Source organism: Nuphar pumila, chromosome 5 (assembly GCF_984573655.1).
Source record: "Nuphar pumila chromosome 5, dmNupPumi1.hap1.1, whole genome shotgun sequence".
NCBI classification, from domain to species: Eukaryota; Viridiplantae; Streptophyta; class Magnoliopsida; order Nymphaeales; family Nymphaeaceae; genus Nuphar; species Nuphar pumila.
In genome coordinates, this window is record NC_143253.1 from 64,646,501 (window position 1) to 64,668,481 (window position 21,981).

Genomic DNA, 21,981 nt, shown 5'->3' on the forward strand with positions numbered 1-21,981 from the left:
TCTAGTGATTTTCAAGCTTATTTAAAGCTTAACTAGTCAAATAGGGAGATTAAAGGCTCTCATTGGTCCTCATGCTTTGATCAAGGGCTGGAATTAATTTCAGCCTATAACCTAATTTAAGAAGGGTTATAAAACCCTCCCATAGCCCATGCCCCCCTCATTTGTGCTGGAAAAAAAAAGAGAGCTTCTCTCTCCCCCCAAAACCCTCTTCTCTCTCTCCTCTCTTTCCCTTCCCTATTCTCTTCTTTTAGGGTTTCTTTTGGTTCTTGAGTGCAAGATCCAGGCCTCAAGGGGTGTGGAGAGGAGATCTAAGGTCCTCACCTTGCTGGAAGGAGGAGTTGATCGGTGGATCGAGCAAAAAGAGCGTTCATCTATCAAGAAATACATTTTTTTCAACAAAAGGTAGGGTTTTTATGCTTTTCTTGCAAGAACGGAGTTCTTGGCATGGATTTTGATGTTTTTTCATGAGTTTAGATCATGATCAAACCCTCCTAACCGTGGGTTTGACTCAGATCTAATGATCCATGGCAAAAACATGTTTTCCCCTAAAGAAAACCATTTTTGAAATCGGGTTTATCATAAAAATCGGTTTCTTAGAAATAGATTCGTAAAATATATTTGTATTTGATTTATTCCATGATTTTTATGCAAATATTAGTTTGGATTGATAGATTATGAAGTGTTCCATCTACTGTGAATAATTTGGAATTTTTGAAATTTTATTTCAGGCGTATTCCCTATTTCTTTTAATTTTTCTTGGGATTCGGGTGACTCAGTTTGATTCACCCAAATGCAAATCTCAGAATTTCAGGTTTTCCACTTGACCTTTGTTCAGTAAAATGGTTGTTTCTCCCTCGTCCAAAGAAGTTTTGATGAACGAATTATTGCGTTGAAAAGCTAACTCCATTGTGCATCTACTGTAGAAATTTGGGCTCTGTTCATGCACCGAGAACGTCTTTGTGACAGTCGAAACAAAAACAAATAGGTCTGTAGTAAAACATGCATAACTCTCTCGTACGGAGGAGTTTTTACAAACGGTTTGCGGCTATGGATAGCTGACAACAATTCCTATATACTGTAAAAATTTCAGCTCTGTTGATGGAGCCAAAAAATTTTTGTGAGCTCTGTACCAGTCAGGCATAGTTATGAAATTGGAAAAATTAGGGCAAATTCATAAATCAAGGCTCAAAGGGTGCATAGTATATATGTTTTTATTCAATTTCTTTATAAAATTAGTATGCATTATGTGAATGATTATGCAGGTCGGATTTTATGCAATCTTATATGATTATGGCATGAATTGTAAATGAAAGGTTACACATTAAAGATTTAGGATCAAAAGGTCCAATGAATACAAGTTTATGTTCTAAATTCTAAAAATATGTTGACTACATATATGTTCATGATATCGTGATGATATGATTGTTTCATGGACATGGATGTTCATATATATTCTCCTTATTGCATTGGCCATGTACATGCATATGCATTATAATGTGTGAAAATGAATAAGATGTTTATGCTACGCATGTGCTCAAGTGTCTGTTACAAGTTTAATTATATGACTGTCCAATGCTTTATAAGAATGCATCCATGACCATAAAGTGGTTTAAGTTTGATGTTGCATAAAAAGTATGACTGTAAACAAGTAATCATGTGACATTAAACTCAAGATACTTGCTTGGAGAGTAGCAGGTGATACAAAACTTCGTGGGGCAAGTTCTGTTACGGGCACGGAAGGTTGCTCCTCCCCTCCCACGATTTTAAGGAGAAAACCTCTGCATTAGACTGCAGCGTTGAGATTATAGTACTCATGAGGAAAAACTGATGCATCGGGTTGAAAGGTGTTGGGAATCTCTCTCGTATTAACGTCCCTCACCTCGTCTTAGTGAATGGACCTGGTCAGGCTAAAACCACCCTTGTATGTAAAACACGTCTTGTGTCATGGTCTTGATCTGAGAATGTCTGCATGTGTCGTATCAGCAAAGCTAAGAAGTGATAACTTAAATGATGTGTGCATTAATTTGGCATTGCATGCATCATCTAATTAAGAAAATGTAACTAAAGATAAGAAAATATGCATGCATTGAAAGAGCTTCTTCATATGGTAAGTCATGCATTTTAATGGTTCATGCATTTTGTATCTTGAATGTATGAATTTATGTCTTTCTGTTAAATATGAAAATTTTAAACATGCATGATTGTTGTATGATTGTTTAAGTTAAATTAAATGTTAAACCATGAAATTTTTATTGAAATCCTTGTCTTGTTATTTTGTCTTACAAGTTTAGCATAATTACTCTACTGAGACATGTTGTTTGACTCTATATAGTTTAAAAAATTTCAGGTAATGAGTAGGTACTTACGTGCGAAGGCGGAAGGTTGCGACGGGGACTTAGCCTACCTTTTCTCTGCTTCATGAATTCTGAACTCTGATTTACTTTAATTCAATTCAATGACAAATGTGATAAATTTTGGATATTATGGAACTTGATTTTATTTCATGCATGGTTAAATAGTTGTTAAAGTTTAAATTCCATAAGTATATGTTTGCAAGCATTCATCTGAAGTAGCATGCCAAGTTTTATGCCCAATGTGTTTTTCCGCTGTTAACTGCTAAAAGATTTAAATGTATTTCAAAAAAAAAAATTCCACCAATTTCGGGTTATAAAAATTGGGGTGTTACACCCTAGCCTTAAGGCTTACAAACCCATTAAGAGTTATTAGCTTAACCCTCACATTAGTTACAGCTCATGAGCACACATCAGTAATGGGCTTACATAAATATGCTTAATATCTGTCATTCACCAATTTGTTTCTCATTGAACCTATGCATGTGGGATCTCCAGCGCTCTAGGTTGGGTATCTCTAGGTGATGACTTAATTGGCTTAATTCTCATTCCCCTCGATGTTTTACTGATGGCATATCTCGAAAGGCATTTCGTAAATGGGTCTGCCAAATTTTGACATGACTTCACATATTTCAATGATATAATATTGTCATAAATCATTTCTCTTATAAAACTGTGTCTTAGACTAATATGTTTAGACTTTTCATTGTATTTCATATTACCTGTTTTACATGTAGCTGATTGGCTATCATAAAACATTGATATAGATGGTATAGGCTTCTCACCTAGTGAAATATCCACTAGCATATTCTTAAGTCATTCAGCTTCTCTACAAGCAGATGCCAAAGCAATAAACTCAGATTTCATTGTAGAATGAGTTATACAGGTCTGTTTCTTAGACCCCCATGCAACTGCTCCTCCACCAAGGATAAAAACCCAACCACTCGTAGACTTGGAATCTTCAAAATCGGTATTCCAACTTGCATCACTATACCCTTCAATAATAGCAGGAAACTCGGTATAGTGAATTCCATAGTCTAAAGTATGCTTAAGATATCTAAGAATTTTGTTCACTGCATTCCAGTGTTGATGACCAGGATTATTAGTGTATCTACACACTTTACTCATTGCATAGGCAATATCAGGCCTTGTATAGTTCATTGCATACATAAGGCTACCTACAACACAGACATATTTTAATTATTGAACACTTGCACCAACATTAGAAGTCAATTTCATATTTGGATCATATGGTGTGCATGCTGGTGAACTATTAAGATATCCATACTTTGTAAGAATTTTCTCAATATAATGTGATTGGCATAATACAATGCCATCATTATTTCTTACAATTTTGATTCCTAAAATAACATTTGCAACACCCAAGTCGTTCATACAAAATAAGGAAGATAAAAATCTTTTTCTTTGATTTATGCATTCACTATTGTTACCCAAAATAAGCATATCATCAATATATAAACATATAATAATAATTGAGCTACTATCTACTTTACTGTAGACACATTTGTCAGCATCATGAATTTTAAAACCATTATGTACCAAAGAACTATCAAATTTTTCATGCCATTACTTAGGGACTTGCTTTAATCCATATCAGGATTTCTCAAGTTTGCAAACTTTGCGCTCTTGCCCTAGCACTACAAAACCTTCAGGTTGCTCCATATATATCTCTTCAACTAATTCTCCATTCAAAAAGGTTGTCTTCACGTCCATTTGATGGATTTGAAACTTATATATGACATCCATGGCAATCAGAATTCTAATAGTAGATATTCTGGTTACAGGAGCAGAAGTATCAAAATAATCAATACCTTCTTTTTGTTTAAAACATTTTGCAACCAAACGAGCTTTAAATTTATCGATTGTACCATCATATTTTAATTTCTTTTTGAAAATTCATTTGCAACCAACAGGTAAATCCACTAATTTCCAAACATTATTATACATAATTGATTCTATTTCATCATTAATAGCTTCTCTCCAAAAGGCAACATCTTAAGAAGACATCACCTCTTGAAAAGACAGAGGATCATTCTCAATTAGAATTGTATAAAAGTCAGAACCAAAATTGGTTGGTTTTCTAATGCGTTTATTGTGCCTAACTTCAGTTTCTGGTTCAGCAGCACAATCATTAGAATATTCAATCATGTCATTAACAAGATGTTCATCTACTATAATACGACTGCCATTAAGAATGGAATCAAATGCATTTTTATGTTCTATGAAAGATGCATCTCTATATTCAACAATAACATCATTAACAATGTCTATAAATCTATATGCTTTACTATGTTCAGCATATCCAACAAATGCACATTTAAATGTTTAAGGTCCAACCTTCTTTCTTTTATTTTCTAGAATTTTAACATATGCTAAACAACCCCAAACACGAAAATAACTAAGATTAGGTTTCTTACCAAAGCATAATTCATAAGGTGATTTTTCATATTTGGAATAAGGAACTCGGTTAAGAATATAGCAAGCAGTAAGTATAGCCTCGTCCCACAAGTTGAAATGTAAACTCGTATTAAGAAGCATAACATTCATCATTTCTACAAGTGTTCTGTTTTTCCTTTCTGCTACTACATTTTGTTCAGGAGTTCTAGGCGCTGAAGTTTGATGGATAATACAATTATCTCCACAGAATTTATCAAATTCTTCTCTTAAGTATTCACCTCCTCTATCTGTTCTTAAATGTATAATCCTTGTTTTAAACCTATTTTGTACTTCAGCAAGATAAAGAAGAAATTTGAAAAATGCTTCAAATTTATGTTTCATCAAATAAACATAATAGAATTTCGAGTAATCATCTATAAAGGTAATAAAGTACCTATTGTCACCACGACTCAAAACATTATCCATCGTACACACATCAGAATGCACTAATTCAAGCAATTTATAATTCTTTTCAACAATAGGAAATGAGAGTCTAGTTAGCTTTGTTTGAATGAACGTCTCACACTTATGATTATGTTCTATTCTAACATGACAATGAAGAACACCAAAGTTATTCATATTATGAATGCAACGAGAATTTATATGCCCTAATCGTGAATGCCAAAAAAAATAGAAGTCAACCATATAAACAAAAGTAGTAGCTTCATTTATGCTCATCTTGAATATACCACCAGTGGCGAACCCTTTTCATATAAAGATTTTTCCTTTGGTCACAGTTACAATCCCAGACTCAATAACAATCTTAAAACCATTTCGTGACAGTAGATCTGTAGAGATTAATTTTTTTTGAACTTTTGGATAGTGGACATTCTCAAGTATTAGGACTTTTTCGGAGGTGAACTTAATTTTCACACTCCCTTTTCCCAGTACTTTAGTTGAGGAAGAGTTTCTCATAAAGAGATTGCATCCCTCCTCCACTACTTTATACGACTTGAACAAGTTCCTATCGTTAGCCACATGAACAGTGCTTCCAGTATCCAGGTATCAGTCCTTATTTGCAGCCACCATGAAGGTTTCAAAGATTACAGCAACAAGTCTCTCCTTTGACTCATTTGGCTTAGGACCAATCCTCTTCCTTTCTCTGCATTCTTTAGCAAAATGGTCAAACTTGCTACAAACATAACAACTAATTTTTTTTTATCAATTGGCTTTTTCTTTTTCACGAAATTCTTTTTAATTTTCTGGGTTTTCATGATTTTGCCACCCTTGTTGCTAACAAAATTCACTTTAGGATAACTATCTTTAGTACTCAAATTCTTTTTGTCACGAAGACGAGTCTCCTCAATTCGGATGTCCTTAAGAAGACCATCTAAAGTGATTTTCTCATTTTTATGTTTTAGGTGATTCCTATATTCTTTCCGGGAATCCGATAGTTTCCCAATGATGACAGCAACTTGGAAGTGATCATCAAGATGCATACCTTCTCCTTTGATCTTATAGACCAGTATTTTCATCTCATGAATTTGAGCAAGTATAGGCTTATCATCAACAATAAAAAAATTAACATACTGATCTACGATAAACCTTTTGTTACCAGCATCTTCTGCATTGTACTTGATTTCGAGAGCATTCCACAACTCTTTAGCCGACTCCAATGGAGAATATAAGTCAAGGAAAGAATCGGCTAAAGTGTCCAGGATATGCCTTTTGCATCGGTAGTTGTTAGTATGTCACTTCTCTCGCTCTTTCTTATGTTCTTTTGTCTCAACTTCTCCAGCAACAACAGTGGGACAAGCCTTTTTGAGGACATAGTCGATATGCAGCTCAGACAATAAGAAAGAGATCTTTGATTGCCACCGCTTGAAGTTTGACCCATCAAATCGATCTAGTTTTTCAAGGTCACGGCTAAGCAAATTGATGGAGTTGGATATTGAACCAGAGGCCATATTGAAGTTCTAAAATTGTTATTCCAACCTTGTGATAAAATGGATTTCAGAAAAGAGATCTCAAGCCTAGAGGCACATTCTTAAGATCGCTATATTTAGAACTTCAATCACCCCACTCCGAAAATTCTGAAGATGCGAAAAAGGGTTTTGTTACGACTGAGTTCTCAGGATACAACTAAGCTTGAATCTCAAGAGAGTCAAAACTTCGCAAGAACAAATGACCTCACCCACACATTGTAACGCCCCAGAATCTCAGCTTGGAAAATTCTTTAGGCTTTCAGGGTAATTTTTTTTAAATACATTGCGCAAAGTAGAAAAACTGAAAGGGAAAAACAAGTGGAAACTCTGAGCAGATTACAGAATTAGCAACAAGATGAAACATTTTATTAATATTGTTTACAAAATGATACAACATTTCCCTTTACAAAAGACAACTGCTAAGATCTTTGACATTTTAGAAGTGTGGGTTCAGTTCTCTGCCGCATATCTAGCTCCATCGCACCACGAGAAGTCACCACCTGTATCCCCATAAAACGGGGTCAGTACTCTTGCGAGCTAGTGAGAAATCAACTACGATAATCCATTTGCGCAAATCATAACATTTATAACACAATATGCATCTAATAACATAATTAACTAGAGTAATAGCACAAGTGAATTTATCATGACAGAACAAGTAAAATATCACAATCAATGTATATATACAAGTGAACATATATGTGCATCGTGGTGAGAAAATTAACATAATTGAAGTGATTAAATAAGTGTAACTACAATAAATAAAGAATAATGCCAAGAAATAAACAACAATGTCAACCATTAACATACTTAAACAGTAACATCAAATATCTAGCAAGTGAGCAAGAAAGATACAACTCTAGCATTATGATCAAAGATAAGCAGAACGATCATGATCAATCAACTAACATGATTGACATTAGCATTCAACAATGAATATTTCATTAATTATCTAACCAAAGGAAAACCTCTCTAGAATTATATCGCATGAGATATTCATAAGAAAAAAAACACGAATAACTGCATATTTTTGACATAAGTGAGCTCAACTCACGAGGTGGGTCTATTGCCCACACTAACTCGCCATGGAGTTTTTAGCATTCCACAAAGTTTCACTGACAAATACACCCTTATAAGGGGCCTCGAGTCTCTCTTTATACTTACAGAACAAATCAAGTACCAAAGGTGAATCGTGTGATCAATGCAAACATACACGAAACACAATCACATATTCAATAAAGGCTAGGACACTTGAATTATTAATATGATTCATGCAATTACTCTAAGTTTGGTGACATGACGTGCAAGTGAAAGTACTCATTTGCATTATAACATTTATGTCACATTGTTCTCATGTAGTATATAAGCGTACATAAATCAAAGCAACATAAGCATGATATTGTATGTTGGTTAATCTCAATTCAACCATATTAGATGATAAACTAGCATAATTAGGCTATTTGAGTTCAGTGACTTGGTGTCTCAGCTAGGTCGCACCCAACTCGACCCCAAAAGGACTCATATTTAAAATAAGTTAAAAGAAATTCATGACTTCCTTTAACAACAGAAAGATTAATATTTTTGAGGTATTTAGGCAAAGATTCAACCCTGACCTTAAACATACAATTTGTAGAGTTATCTCTTATCTTTTCACAGAATCAAACCAATCGAATTTTCATGGAGAGGGTCAGGAGAAATCTCAAAAATACAGAATAATGTCCTGAGCATTCTGGACTGAACATGGATTGACAAAAATCTAAATATTCAATATTTGAATAGTAGATTTGGGAGACTTTGCAGACCGAATCAGGATAAGTCATCAACTACAAAGTTGTAGGACTATGTCTTAACCTTCCAAAATATCTAAAAACATGGAAATTTGACCTATATCCAAGGCGATACAGTCAGTTTATCAGAGGCATCTCTGACAACTCTAGATTCGAGAAAGAATCAATGCATGCAAAAATTATATTTTTGACAAAGATTTTATAAGATTCTACGACCGATTCAGGCTTAACCTTTGACTACAAAGTTATAGGTCTGAGTATGAGCTTTCCATAATGTCAAAGAACACCAAAATCAAACATGTATCCAGAGCAATACAGTCGATTTATCAGAGGTGTCTCTGACAACTCTGGATTCGAGAAAGATCCAATGCAAGCAAAAACAATATATTTGATAGATATTTTAAAGGATCATGCATACTAAATCAGGCCAAAACTTTAACTACAAAGTTAGAGGTTTGCGTCTTAACTTTTCATAATGTCTAAGAACACCAAAATCGGACATGTATCCAAAGTGATACAGTCAGTTTATCAGAGGTGTCTCTAATAACTCTGGATTCGAGAAAGAATCAATGCATGCAAAAACCATATTTTTGACAGAGATTTTATAAGATTCTACAGACCGAATCAGGCTGAACCTCTAACTACAAAGTTAGAGGTCTGAGTCTGATCCTTCCAGAATGTTTAAGAACACCAAAATTGAACTTGTATCCAGAGCGATACAGTCGATTTATCAGAGGTGTCTCTGACAACTCTGGATTCGGGAAAACTAATGCATGCAAGAAAAGACATTTTTGACAAAGCTTTTAGAGAACTTTGCATTCTGAATCTGAAAAAGTTGTCAACTATAAAGTTGTAGGAATAGGTTTGGGCTTTCCAAAATGTCTAAAAACACCAAAATACGATTAGTATCTAGGGAGATACAATCGAATCTTTGAAGGTGTTTTTGACAACTCTAGATTTGGGAAACTCGTTTTGACAAGTACATATATATTTTTTTAAACATAAGTGTGTGCATGTGACGTATCTCACAAAAGTGCTATGAACTAATATAAGAAACAACACACAAATTTAATACACATGCAACTCACACCCATGCATTTGAGAAATCCGGTTTCATGAAGAAAGAAGATACAAATGGAGAATAAAAAAAATCTCACCTTCAATGGCTTTCAGAATGATGGAGGGGATCTCCTCTTGCTTGGGTGTGTAGGATGAAGTCCCATGTGGTACCCAACCCAACACACTAGCAAGGTGGAGAGAAAGAAGGTTGGCTATGGTGGGCGCCCCACAATTTTGGGAGAGAGAGAGGAGGGATAGAGAAAGAAGAGGAGAGAATGACTTTCTCTCTCTTCTCAAAGGTTAAATATGCTAGGGTTTTAAGTGGATGACTGAGATTAAAAGTTAAAAATGAATGGCTAGGATGTATGTCAAACCCTTTTAGGTGATGGCATACTTGTAATACCTTAATTCTACTTTTTCTGCACCCAATAGGCTTATTTCATTTGAATTCTCTAAAAAGTTTTTCAAGAATGCCATTAATTAAGGTCTATTATGCCTTCTTACCTTTAAAATTTTTTAAGAAGTGTTCCATGGCTGGAACCAATCAGAAATGAAATTCGCGCACTTGTATCTTTTGGTTTTCGTGGGGAGAAATGACTCTACTACTGGACGAATTTTAAAAAATTATGGGTCTATTTGAGCCAGCTGGTTAGTCAGAGGATCCATTAGAGTAGTAGTTTCTGATCAATGTCAAGGGACTTGAATCCTGAGACATTTTAGCTCGAATGACAGAATGCAGATCCTGGCCATTGATAGAAGCATATAAAAATCAGTATGTTGACTTGTTTGAGCTATACCGACAGTATGAGGCATTTGAAGAAGTCGACTCCTTATTCTGAGCAGCGCGAGAAAGGATTCAACATGCAATGGTCTTGTGCACAGTAGGACTAGTCTTCTTCCAGAATGGACAGAACTACATCGACATCAGGATAGTTCAACTCTTGCAAAGGTGGGGAAGTCAGCAGACTAACTGCCTCTCAATCGTGTTACGATAATGAAGCCATACATGATACTTCAAGTACAAGCTTTTGATGATGAGCAAGTGGAATCAACTGCATTTCAGCTAAGGCTATGAAGAAATTGAAGAATTCAGTGAAGAATCTTTGAAGACTAGTGTGCATATGTTTAATTCATTAAAAGTCTTAGATTCTTGTAAGAGCCTTACTTAGAGTGCATATTTAGGTTGCATTTCACCTTAAAAGTCTTTAGAAAAACTTTTCTAAAAGAAACTCTTTTGAAAATCTTTTTAGAAAACTCTTTTCTTAAATTTTCATGTTTATTAGTCGACCAATAGACTTATCAGTCGACTAATCCTTTCGCGCCATATTTTCTAAAAAGTCATTTTTGTCAAATTAGTCGACCGAAGGTTTTATCAGTCGACTTGACAGAATGTCTGTTTTCTGGAAAATTAGCAGCAGTCGACTAATGGTTTTATCAGTCGACTGAACAGGACATGGGTTTTCTGAAAATTTAGCAGCAGTCGACTAATGCTTTTTATCAGTCGACCGAACAGAATGTTTGTTTTTCAGAAGCTTTTAGCAGCAGTCGACTAAAAGGTTTTTCAGTCTACTGATGATATTATCAGTCGACTAACTTTTCTTAAGTCGACTAAGTTTCAAAAGTTCAGATTTTCAAACGGCTCGATTAACAGATCAGTCGATCGACGATAACTGTCAGTCTACTAATAACTAACTATTAGTCGACTAACTGATGTTTCAGTCGACTAATTTTGCCGTTTTCCTGAAACTTCAAAAAAGGCGTGTCTTTTCATTTTTCAAATGTTTTGATCATTCAAAATGGACAGTTTTGACACCCTTTCATACTCTCAACGTATGGAATATTTTAACTATAAATATGAGTGCATTCTACACTCAAAAACATCAAATTCAATAGAATTATATTGAATTACTTCTTGCTTTTCACTCCTATTCATTCAAGTATTTGTTTTCTCACTCACGTGATATTTTCACTTCAGTTTTTCACTCAAATCACTTTGAGAGATAGTGAATTCGTGAGTAGAGTGTTTCAACAACCTCAAAAGCCAATTGCATCTCATTTGCATTCAAAAGGAAGGCTCATAGGTTGTATTGTAAGTTGTTATTTATTTTCTGTAAAAAGAAGGACTCCTTGGTGTAAAGGAGTTGTTTGCTTTCAGTGGGATTGTTACTGAAAAGTGGGACCGGTTATGGTCTATGTGATCTTGTAGTTTACAAGGTTGATAGTGGAAAATCTCAAGCGGGTTTTGCTTGGGGACTGGATGTAGGTCGGGTTTGACCGAACCAGGATAAAATCTCGTGTTCTTTGTGTGTTTGCTTTGAGATTTGCAAAATCCTTCAATATTCTGCAGAAAGTTTTAAAAGCACTATTCACCCCCCCTCTAGTGCTCGTTGCCTCGATCCTAGTGCACTTTCAAATCGCCATGGCTGCACTTGCCTTCTTGTACCACAAATTGACCCACTCCACGCTCAAAGATTCGATCTTAGTGGATGGGTGCATGTACGCCTTGCAGTCTTGGTTTTTTTGTCATGTGCCAACTCGAGCAAGTTATTTCAGATATAACGGCAATGAGCCACTACCTATTCCTAGATATAGATTCTTGATCAAGAACCTCCATGAAGAAGAAATCATATGAGACTACCTCAACCGTCGAGAGTCACCCCCTCGATACACTTATGCGCATGGCAAGAGACTCAAGTTACTTGGACCCTTCTTCTCCATCTATTACCAACCAGAGTTATGTGTCAAGCAGTTCTCACAGAGGCAGAAGCATATTGATACTCGATTATTATCAGGCATTATGACAGAATTCGATCTAAAATCTGTTCAGTGGTCCAGAATATACCACTTCGCTAAATATAGTTGGGGTCCTTTTGTCATCCTTACTATTTTCTTGGGTCGTCAAATGTCCCCTTGATTATCTTGAATGGTGGAAGATTGTTTGTCCACCTCTCTTTTGTCAAGTTTATTATTAATAAAATCATTTCCTTTCAACAATTTTCATTCTATCATAGCTTGACGACCTCGCCTAGGTAACAAGGCATATCTTAGTTGCTCGCTTCTTTCATTAAAAATGACAATGCAATTGTCGCAATTCTGGCGACGACCCAATCCCTGGTAATGGGATATCCTTCAAATTGTCGACCAGATTCTCACCGTATATTTTTTCTCTATTCATTTCCATCCAAATCATCATCCTTAAAATCTAATCATCTGCCTTATTCTGCAGAGAGCATCAGTATTCCCAAGTGGTTCAGACAAGATCCAGCTAGAAGACTGCATCATCTCAGCGTGTCAGTTAGAGCAGTAGTAGCGAGCAAGAGATGGATTCTCCAAGATCTGTCAGAGGACAGGCTCAAACAGACATGGATGACATCGATCCCGCCGTATACCAATTGTTTTAGAAAATGATGATTAAAATGATGTCTGAGCAAGCTGAAGCCAGTTTTAGAAAGGTTTTTGTCGAGAAGAAGGCACATGTCACCTTCTCCATGAACACCTCATAGCAACAACGACAGCGACATGGGAGGTTCTAAGCCTGATAGAAGCAACGTTGAAAGCAAAAGGAAAAACTTCTTCAAGCAAGACAACAAGCCATTTCAGTCGAGCTCTCACCAAAAATTCCTACAGAAAGAAAAGATAAAGTGTGATAGTTGGGGCTATAACCACGAGTTCACTCTCCTGGATCAGCTGCGTAAAAAAGTTCTCACATACATATTGACTAAAAGATTGGCCAAGCTTCCAAGAGTCTCTGATCCTCCCACGGTCATGGAAAGATTCAAAGGTCAATTTTGCAAATTTCATCGAACGATAAGACATGACACTGAGTACTGCTTCGTCCTGAAGAACATCATCCAAGACTACATTGATAAGAATCTCTTTGTTGAGGACGAAAAAGAGGACCAGTTGATTGTCCTGACCAAGCCTCAACAGAAATCAAGCACTCAACAAAAGATACAGCGCAACAGTTAGAGCCATGATCACAAACTTACCCCACTGGATCAAACACTCGAGTGTGTTCTCGAGTACATGCTGACAAAGGACATAGTAAGACTTTCGAAGGCTGCTGATCTTTCTGTCACCATGAGAAAATGGAAGAATTGATTCTGCGAGTACCACCGAGCAATAGGGCATGACTTAGAGCATTATTTTGTCTTCAAGAATATTATGCAGGATTGCATCGACAAAGGACTTCTTGTAGGAGACAAGGAGGAGGATCAACCAACTATCTTGCTGACACCTTTTCTGGACGTGAAGAAAAATGATGATGCCAATGCTCCCTCATCTCTTTTATTTTGCTTCTGTTGTTTGGAAGGGACGATGTAGTCCTAATTCTTTCCTCGATTTGTTGTTTCTCTTTTAATGCATCAATAAGACATCAACTTTCTTCATAGTTGGTGCCATCTTCTTTATATATTGTTACTCTTTGTCCTTTTACATTATGTCTTTTGTGAGGAGCGACCTCTTTCAGAGTGCCTCCTGAAATAACCAAGAAGTTCATTGCCAATCATTCCACTGTTATATTTTGAGAGTGTTATTCAAATATCAATTATTTATCCTTTTGTCCAATATCTTACTCCCTAGTTACACTGGTTTTTTTTTTGAAAATTTATCATTACCTCAAAATGTCCTGTATGCAGGCAGGATTAAATGAAATCTCTCACCATCTATTTGCATTCATTTGCATCAAATTCATTACTTATTTAGGATAAGGGATAATCCTGAGACCCCGGCAGTTGTCCAAGTCATCGTGAGGGTGAAGATTGAAAATCTCTCATCACAATCATCAAGCGCTTTCAAAACACCAGTCTTTTTCAAATTTGACCTTTGCATCGAGTCATTTAGCAAAATCATTTTTGTCGATCATGTCAAAATCAACCTTCGGGTTGAGTCTATTTCCAAAATCGTTTCAACTGGTCCTTTTTCAAATTTCAACCTTCGAGGTAATTTCCTTTTCAAAATTCAATTCCCAGACCAATCTTTTTTATTAAAAGCAATTCTATTTCAAAATTCGATTCTTAGGATCCTTTGTTTTTCAAGACTATTTCAGACTGAGTCTTTTCAAAAATCCAGTTTTCAAACTGAACCCTTTTTCAAAAAATCGACTTTTGAGTTGGTCTCTTTTTTAAAAAATCTAGTTTTCAAATTGAACCCTTTTTCGAAAAATCAACTTTCGGGTTGGTCTCCTTTTCAAAAATTCAGTTTTTAAATTAGGCTTTTTAAAATCAACTTTAGGATTCAATTTTTTCCAAATCTTGTTTTGAAATCAATCTTTTCAAACTTGATTTTAGGGTTGAATCCTTTATCAAAACTCAACTTTCAAGCCAATTTTTCAATTCAACCTCCTGGTTGATCTTTATCAAAACTCGACCTTCGGGGTGGTCTTTCTGTCAGATTGAGCCTTGCGCTGGTCTTTTCAAGATTCGTCAATGCCCATTTTTTAGATCCAACTTGCTAGTTGATCTTTTTGTCAATGCCCATTTTCACCAACCAGACCCTCGGGTCAACCAATTTTATCAATCAGACCTCTAGGTCATCCATTTATCAGTCAGACCTTCGGGTCACCCAATTTCATCAAACAAACCTTCGAGTTACCAATATTATTAAAGTCAATCATTTTTTGGCCTACAGGTCACATTTGCCAATCATGATCTTTCAATATTCGACCTTCGCGTCATACTCATTTCCAATTGGCTCACTATCTCAATTATCAATTTTTCTTTCAAAGGACCCTTTCTTACAGGGAGAGTTCGAGGGAGCTCGTTCCTTTCACATGCAATTCACCATCATTCGCAAAAACCTTTTTTTACAAGGAGAGTTTGAAGGGATTCGTTTCTTCGCGGATAATTTGCAAAACAATCTTTATCATTACACAATGAACCCTTTCTTACATGGAGAGTTTCGACAGAAGCTCATTTTTCTTATGGCCTCCTAATGTCTTTTTTTAGGCCACTCCCACCATTGAGGACCTTGTTTTTATAGGGAGAGTGTGATGAACTCGCTCGTCTATGACAATTTATCAACCTTATCCAATCGGTCATTTTTCTATAAAAGAAGCCTAAGTTAGGGAGCTTTGACAAAAGATCAATTTCTCTTTGAAAGTTTCATTTTTCAAACACCTCCTCTTCAAGGAAGAGAGAAATATCTTTTATTACCCATTCAGGTAAGGGTCAAGCCCTAGTCTCTCCTTTGAAGAAAAGAGAGGAGAATCTAGTCACATATATGTCAATCAAATGTCAAGTGATTTCTTTCACCAAGAATTTCAAGAATATTTTACCAATTTATCATAAAAAACAGTTGTTGATCTCAAATTTTTATTGCACACAAATTTCACCTTAAATTATCTTCAGTATTCTTTTCAAGAGGGCAATGACTTTTGTGAAAAAAGATTCAAAATTCAAGCTTTTCTGTTGGTCAATCGAAAGGATAAAGAAAAATCCTCGATATGATCGGTAAAGGAAAATCCAATGATATTGAAAAGCAATAAGTGAATTGGTATTGATCATAACTACGACACATTTTTAACGACTATTCTTCTGGTAATAAGGCAGTGAAAATATCCTGAGCGATAAAAAGAATCCCCTCAATCTCTCCAATCATTCAAGCTTCAATTAATTATTTGCAAAAAGGATCTCTCAATCATCATCAAGTTGAAGACTAATAGATGAGTTAGACCCCCGGGGCCAAAGGAGACTCAGATCATCTCCAAGTTAAAGAAGTATGTGATGTATCCTTCCAGAAAAAGTTTAAATCATTGCCAAGTTGAAGGCTGATGCAATGAACCTCCCGTCAATCCCTAAAAGATATTTGATTTATGTTATCATCAAGAGATTTTAATTAAAGAGACAATATTATCAATAAAATTCTTGAGACCAATGAAGACTCAGATCATCTCCAAGTTGAAGGAGTATGTGACGTGTCCTTTTAGAGAAAATCAGAACATAGCTAAGTTGAAGGCTGATGTAATGAAATTCTCGCCAAATCCCAAGAGAGCTCAATTTTATATCTCAAAAGAATGCAAAAAGATCATCATGGGTAAACCCCAGATATCAAACTGCCAAATCTGCCAAGAATTATCTTTATTCATGTGAAATTCTTTTATCAATATCCTTTCATAGATCGCTTTTATGATACTGAGAGCAAATTCCTTTCTTTTCATATTAAAGAAAGGAATAACTTCCTTAAAGAAGCCCAACAACAATAATTTGAACTTGATTCTTGATTCTACAGAGTTAACCCAGTTAGAGGTAAAGAGGGAATATTTTCTGCACAGACATGCACATTTTTCAATCATTTTGAATCAACTATAACTTTTACCTTATTGGCAATATTTTTTAGCTATACTGACATGAAGCGAGAACTTGATGTCTATTTTGATATATACTGACATTGTTTTTATCCCTCATTAGGACTTGATAACAGAAGTTTTCAAGATCCTTCTCTTCTTTTTAATCTGAGCGCCTGGGCTCTTAGATTTGTACACTTCCTTGTGTTCCCCACTGTCCCGCCATAGACAAATTATTTTTGGTTCAAGGTCGAGCCAACATCTATATTTTCAGCAAAAGGTCACCATAAAAGCTATTTAGTCTCAGCAATGAGTCGCCCAAGATCAATCCCTTTTCAAAGCTTTAGAGAACCCCATTTTCTTTTTTTTGCAAACCCCTCTCGGATTTATTATGCGAAATCCGAAGGTTCCATCATGGTTTCTTCATTCGAGGATTCTATTTTATCCATACCCGTTCGGGTTAAGGGTTACACCCGAGCCTCATTGCATGAGGTATTATCCATACCCGTTCAGGTTAAGGGTTACACCTGAGCCTCATTTCATGAGGTATTATCCATACCCGTTCAGGTTAAGGGTTACACCTGAGCCTCATTTTATGAGGTATATCCATGCTCGTTCTGGATAAGGATTACACCTGAGCCTCATTTCATGAGGTATATTCATACCCGTTCAGGTTAAGGGTTACACCTGAGCCTCATTTCATGAGGTATATTCATTCTCGTTCAGGTTAAGGGTTATACCTGAGCCTCACTTTGCAAGGTATTTTTTCATTCAGGTTAAGGGTCAAGCCTAAGCTTCATTCTGATGGGGTGAATCTTCTTCTCCATTCTCTATTTCATATCTACCATTATCACCGGAACAAATTCTTTCATACCCAATTAGATCTTTCAAATTGGGGCATTTTTATAGCCCAAATTTGATGTGTTTTTCTTTGCCACTAAACTCGACTTTCAACCGGCTTAGTAGTAAAGAGAGGCATCTGTAAACACCCCATTTTTTCTAAGTCCATTCTGGACACTCCTCTCACAGATGTCAGCCAACCCTGTAGATCAGTGTAGGAGTCTAACCCTAAGTCCATTCAAGTTTAGGCATCATTTCACCCCCTTTTTGTCAGTAAAATTACCATGCTACCCCTAGGTCACCTTAGACCCTCGTCAGTTAGACTTAGTCAAGCTCATTTTAAGTTCAGAAGAGTTAGAATATCAGTCATCTCTAGCTCCCCTGAGCTCATAAGGAACAAACACTGTTCATTTATGTTTATTTGAGTTGAATCTGGTTTGTTTCCAGCGAAATGAGCTCATATCTAGATAAAATCTCAGTCAATTATTCCTGAGTCAGTAATTTTCTGTCAATTCTATTTTCATGTGTCAAACTTGAGCTCATTAGGAGTTCAAGTGGTCCAATTTCAGTTAAAATTCATTTCCCATACTGTTGGAGTTCACTTTAGCCCATTTCAACTCAAATAAGCTCATTTCAGCTGAAATTGAGCTAATCCCAATCAGTCTAGCTAGTGTATGCGCTCCAAATTTAGTTCATCTCAATATGACTGACCTTTATTTAAGCTCAAACCCAATACATTTTCATGAACCACTTCACTCTAGTGTTCATTTCCTACCATTTCTCTGAGAATGATGTCATTTCTCGATCATCCAGTCTAGGAGCTTAGTTGAGTCAGTGTTTTTTTAGTTCATCTGAGTTTAGAAACCCTAGAATCTAGTTTGATTCAGTTTAAACCAGTTCAAACCTTATTTTTCTAGTATCACTCTTTGCCCTGCAAGGGCAAAATCATTTCTCAAGTCATTTTATTTAAAACAACAATTCTATCATTTTCTAAACTAGTATAATTGCCAATCTGGGCTCGGATCAATTCTTTTTTTGAAATTTTAGTTATATCCGAGATCCAATTCATATTTGGATCAAATCCAATATCGATATGTTATCCAACACCCAATTTCTATCCTCAGACGAGAAATTTCAATTCCTTATCTTTGCCAGGGGTCTGAGATTTTAAATCCTTCATCCAGAGTTTACATTTCGCATGTCATCGCCTGTCATTGCATGTCATTTCATATCATTTTATGGTATTTCATATCATTACATATCATTTTCGAGATCCAGCAATCTTGTTTTCAAAATACCAAATCCAGACTCGATTTTAAAACCTTTATTTCGAAATCAATTAAAAAAACCTGGGTTTTAAAACCAATTTTCGCCATTCGGCCAACCCTCAGGGCTTTATATCCCCTTATTTCCAAGCATTTTCCTTATAAAAATGATCTGGATTCGTTTTAAATTTGATTCCTAAATCGATTTTCAATTGTCTTAATTTTCTTCAAGTGGGGCCCACCCTACAAGGGGCACCAAACCCTAATTTCCAACCTTTATTCAATTTTAGTTCATTTTCATGTTTTATTTATTTCAAAAATACAAAAAAAATCATAGATATAGGTGTCTTTTAAAGCTTCTTGAAAATCTTGTTTTTAACCCTTTTATTTCACATTTTTAAAATCATTTTTGAAAAACCAAATGAGGCCCACATAGGTGGCACCACATTTGAGGGTATTTAAGTCCATTTAGGTGTAGTTAGTGTTTTAATTAATTTGAAGTTTGAAAATTCAAAATGAATCTCATTAGGACTCTTTAGAAAAATCGCCCCCCGTAGTTTCAATTTTTTTAAAACTCTTTAATGCTAATCCAAATTCTCTAAACCAAAACCTAAAAAATCTTATAAATACTCACATGGGCTGGGCGTCCAGCCCATGCTCTCTCATTGCCTTCTCTCTCCAACTCTCTCCTTCTCTCAAATCTAGCAGCCTCCATTAAAGCTCAAGGTAAGTTTCTTCATTCTCTTTTTTATATTTTTTATTTATTATTTATTTTCCATTAAATACACTATTGCCGCCCTTTCTTGTTGGATCTTCTTCATTCTTTTTCATTCAAGAACCATGTTCATGATTCAAGAAGGTGATCTACTGAGTATTTGATGTTCTTTACATATTTTTTCTCTATTAATAATGTTTAGATCATGTTTAATTCATTAATGCCTAAAAAAAACAAGATTCGACCCCTCTATGGATTGAATCCCTCTTTTAATGGCTAAATTAAGCTTTTAATCATGTTTTCCTGTGTTTTTATTTTTCTTTCGTCATGCTCATGCGTATTTGCATTATTTCATACGCTTAATCATGATTCATAGCCTTAGTTACATGTTTTATTAGTTTTATCATGCTTAATTAGATTGCTTTTTGGACTAGGGTTTTAGTTTTACAGTCTTGATTTTTGGATGCCTGTTGATGATGTTGTTTCACGTATTTATATTTATTGTTTAAATCTGATTTTTTTATAATAGAATCATGCATCTATCTACGGTTTCCAATAAAAAAAATAGTTTTTTTTGAGTTTTGTAATCCTATTTATAAATTCAAGAAGCGAAACTTAATTCCTACACCGTTAAAACACTGTGCAGAATCATGAGCATCTTTCCGGGGTCGTATCTTCCTAACGAGAGATTGTATTTCAGACCCGTAAAATGAGGCGTGCTCATCCATGTGTCTAGTTTATTCTGTAAATTTTTTAAATTTTTTTATGAATGTTTATTAATTTTATTTAATCTAAAATCAAAACTTGTTTCTCTGGAATCGTTAGGCATTGTTTAACCTCGGGGTCGACTTGCCAGAGTGATTTCTCCGTAACCAGAGATGATCTCTCTAATTCGTAAAAAGGAGCATGTTTGTCTCTATGTCTAGTTTTTTCAGTGTGATTTTTGTGATTTTTGAAGTCTGTTTTATATTTTTAATTAACCCAAACTCAAAACTTACTTTTCTTGAATCGTTATACATTGGCCAGAACCAAGCTCAACTTGACAGAATCATATCTCCCCAACCGAGGATTGTATTTTTATCCATAAAAAGAGTTATTTTTATTGAGATGTCTAGTTTATCTTTTTAAAATTTTATAAATTTTCATCACTGTTTGATATCTTGTTTTGATCTGACACCGTGACAGGTACAAGAAAGCATATTATTGAGCCTATTTTTCATCTTTTATTTAATATTTATTTCTTGCATAGTCATAAAAATTTATTTTTCAATTGCATATTATTTTTAGGATTGTTATAAGTGTCCATGTCAATTTTCATGATTTTTAGAAGTCATTTGATAGGTTACTTAGTTATTTTATAAAAATAGGATGCCCGCATAGTCCTGATTCAACCGAAATACGGACAAAAATCAAATTTTTTCTATTATTTCATCTTTTTCATGAAAAGTTTTATATTTTTAGGATTTGATCATTTTCATAATGATATCAGGGTGCTCTTCACTCGATTTGGAATTGTTTTAAATCCGTTTGGTCCTCGGATTAAGCATATTTCAAAAATCTTTTCTGAAAAACCCTGTTTTTAACCTCGTTTTGTAAATAATATCAAATTTAAGGGTATTTTGGTTGTTTTCCCTCAATTTTAAAATTTTAATTTGTTTACTTTTATTATTTATTTATTCATGCATCATTCTTTATTTTATTTTACATAAGCATAGAGAAAAATCTTATATCCGGATAAATCCCTCAATTTTTACATATTGTTGGATAAATCCAGAAAAACTGATATATTTTTACTAACAAGTTTGCTAATTTTGCAGAAAAGTTCAAGAGTTTACCTTTTTTTTCTTTCTTCAATTTATTATTCAATTATAGATGTAAATTATAATTATAATATTAGAATAAAAACATTTTTCTTTCTGATTAGGTCGGTACGACAGATGATGACACAATGACGTGATGATATCAAGTTCCTACTATTTCTCTGACGTTTCGTTTCTGAACATTTTTTTTTTAAATTTTGCATAAGGGTTTCCTTTGAAAAATTTTCTTTTATATAAACTTTAAATTATCAAAAACCTTGTTTTAAATGTATGTGGTTTCAATGTTTATATGGAGATACAAATCTATTTATGTAAAGCAAGGTTCGTCTGTAATGCACTTAAAGTCCATTGACTTGTTATTTCAAGCAACATTTTTCGTTGAATTGTCATTTTAAACTCTGAAAAATGACTGATTATAGATCTTTCAAAAATTTCTTAAAAAGTTACAGGTTTGAAATTTTGGGCCACTGAAACTCCGAG